We start from the raw sequence: 3,484 nt of genomic DNA on the forward strand, positions 1-3,484 counted from the left end.
AAGGAAGGAAGGAAGGAAGGAAGGAAGGAAGGAAGGAAGGAAGGAAGGAAGGAAGATGAACTAGGCAGTATAATCAAATATCTCTTCAGGGATCAGGAAGAAATGTGGTGTTTCGTGGCTGAGTGTGCAGGTTGCTTCATATGAGCCTATATGTCAGACTCTTGTGCTTTTTCCTCACTCTAAAATCAACTGATTCTGAGATCTTTTCTAGAACTTCCCCTCCCCTTAAAATGTTCAAAAGATCTAAAAATAATGCAGACTTCTGATTCCAATGAGTTGACAGATTTGGATATTTACCACCCAAATAGCAAGGGAAAAAATTGACTGCAAGCCTGTATTCTACCACAGCATGCCCTCTACCCCAGAACTGAAGGCTCCTAAGTCGAAAGACTTTGACACTTAGAAGAGCTGGAAGCTGATCAATCTTTGTTGCTTGTCAAGCTAAAAGTTGAATTAAATCAGATGGATCTTTAAAAAAGAAAAGGAAAAAATGAAACAGATGGGTCATTTAAGAAAAAAAGTGTTGGTCAGCTAAAGGCTTATTGAAAAACACATGGTCATTCAGTCTTTTGTGGGATATGTAAACCAAATATAGCATCTGCAAGAGGCATGCTGTTACAATTTCACAACTATTCCCCAAACTTGGCCAGGTTCTAAGAATGTATTAAAATCTCTCTTATTTTCTAGATAAAACTCCACTCAGCCTGTCTTTGAGGATTTGTGAAAATTCAATGCTTTCTGCCAAGTATCTTCATTTTGGAATTTCTTGTATTGTTTTGCTCTGTGCTTTTGTATTTTTAAAATTCTATTATAACTTATTAACAGTTAAATGAATGCAATTATATTATACAGCATATCCTGCACTTGTGTCCATAGCACTTAATGAAGGGTTCACGGACTATATTATAGTCATTTTGTGAATAAATATTACACTGACTCTCTAGTTTCCATATCCCAACTTATCTGTACAAACAATTTAAAAGGATCTTAGCCTCATCAGAAGAAAAGTACAATTTAACCTAGAATCTAACCATCTGGTAAATCATTCAGGTCCACAGCCAATAACAAGAACTGAATTAGGTTCACTTAATGAACATGGGTAATTTATGGTATCATTGGCATAGGATTGAAATGTTTCTATCTGAAGATAGAAAACCATTTATTGAAACTGTCATTCACATGCTAATTATAGGCCTAAACGGGTCTATTATTCAATTGGTTTAGTTGGTGGTGGATTCACCCAACAGCCTAGCCCTCTATATCTATGAAGCAATCCATGGAAACTACTTTAAAAGGCAGTGGAAAACCAGTTAATTCTGACACTGTTCAGCAGCTCAGTACAAATAATCCTTTTAGACTACATAACAGAGGCTTTATCTTATTATATTCCACAGCACCCTGAAGAGCTTGATCTCCTCCTGCCCCTGGCAAAATCCTATTCATTGTGTTGAGTAGCTCTTAAACTATGACACCTCATAAAGTAAAAATCAGTAAACTTAATTGTTTTAAAACTCAACCTAAGCCTGGTGTGGTAGTGCATGCCTCTAATTCTAGTGACTTGGGAGGCTGAGACAGGAGGATCACAAGTTTGAGGCCTGCCGGGGCAAATTTAGTGAAAGTCTGTCTCCAAATATAAAAATAGAAAGGACTTTGGATGTAGCTCAGTGGTAGCACTTGCCTAGCATGCATGAAGCCCTGGGTAGATGACTAGTATTGCCAAAAAAAAAAAGAGAGAGAAAAGAAAACAAACAAAAAAAAATCCAATTTGGTTTGAGAAGATGAATTCATGACAAATCTGTTTTTCTACTTTTTTTTCCTGGTTTCTTTAACCCAGAACCTTTCTGGACTTTCACTGGCATAGGGACATCTGGTCTATTTGGCTAACACAGCCTTATGGCTAGGTTTCCAAACAGACCCTCTCCTCACCTAACCATCCAAAAAGAGTTAAAATTATTAAATACTGCAATGAAAGTCGGCTGAGCTACCCCATAGGTCATGATGTTGTTTTTATAGAGTAGATCATTATTTTTTGAAAGGGAGAAATATGAAAACAAAGGGGTGATTCTATTGCCCTTTGACAATTACAATTTTCAGGAGCAGGAAATTGGAATAGCAAAGCCCTAAGATCTAAGGATGATTATTCAGTTTGAGTATGATCCATCTGCCTTGCCTTCCTGTTTCTTTACCTTTTGTCTCTAGGACTTGAGGATGTCTCATTGCTTATTGGAACTACCACCTGGTGATATGCAGCAGAGGAAAAAAATATCTCAACCTAGTGCATTTTTAAAATATAAAAAACTATCTTGTTCTGAGCACAGAGAATAAATAGGTTGAAATTGACAGTGAATCCAAAAATGAGGTAACAGACCTGAATTGCCTTAGCACAGAGACTGCATATTCTGGGAATTTAGTTAAGTGGGGTTTCATAATCCACACAACAGTTTATACTGCTCCACCAGAGGTTCTCAGCCAGGGAGAGTTTGCCCTCCAAGTGACAAATGGTGACAATGTCTGGAGACTTTCCTAATTGCCATGACTTGGGATCTACAATATATAACCATGAAAGGTCCAGTTCCCCTGCTGCCCAATGAAGCCAATGACTCAGGAGAAAGACTTATGGGAGAAGAGAGAGCTTTAGCAGGTGGAAGATGAAGGGCTATCATACAAATTCCATCTTGCCAGGAGTTGCAGGCAAAAAATCTTATCTGGGGTTTCTGTGGGAGTCTAATTTTAGCTATAGCCAGTTGGGCACCAGAATGGTCATTAATTCTTATGGTAATCAATCCTCTTGATGTGGTTTCCATGTTGTCCACAGGTCACTAAGCATTCCTGTTTCCTGTAAAACTCAAAGAAAGATGAGTGATTAGCAGGTTGTATGATTGGTATTGTTCTTTTGATGTTTTCCCTTACTTTCTTTTCATGCAAAACTGAGTTTATTGGTTAATCATTTGGGGAGCAAGGCCTGGGGCAGTGAGGCAAAACAGAATAGTGAAAGTGTCACCAGGGATGGTCAGAGAAGGTCCCAGGGAGGGGGACCTCAACTCAGGACAATGAGGTCCTTGACAAACAGCATACAAAAAGAATTTCCCAAGCATAAACCCTCAAGTAAAATATTTTATAAATTTGAATAGAATCTCTAAAGATGAAAATTTAAGAGATAAACAAACAACAAAAAACCCATAATTTTGTTCTTTATAAATATACAAAGCTAGTTATGCATTGTTACATCACCATACTATCCTATTTATTATTTAAACTGATAAAAATATAGTGCAAGTAAACCTTTCTACATCATACAATTAGAATTATTCTGAGGATCTCAGCTTAAGACATTTTATATTTTGTATAGTGGTAAGCTGTCATATGATTTTAAAATTTTTCTATTAAAATAAACTCTGTATTCTAGGGCTGGGATGTGGTTCAATGGTAGAGTGCATGCGTAACATGCATGAGGTCCTGGGTTCAATCCCCAGCAAATATATAT

The 3,484-nt window shown here is 37.2% G+C and overlaps 1 protein-coding gene across 1 annotated transcript in view; it reads left to right on the plus strand.

Annotated features, from left to right (window-relative positions):
• Positions 1-3,484, plus strand: part of Mamdc2 (MAM domain containing 2) — a 153,875-nt gene that overhangs the window by 121,339 nt on the left and 29,052 nt on the right. The window lies entirely within an intron of this gene.

Source organism: Marmota marmota, unplaced genomic scaffold (genome assembly GCF_001458135.2).
Source record: "Marmota marmota marmota unplaced genomic scaffold, marMar, whole genome shotgun sequence".
In the NCBI taxonomy this organism is placed as follows: Eukaryota; Metazoa; Chordata; class Mammalia; order Rodentia; family Sciuridae; genus Marmota; species Marmota marmota.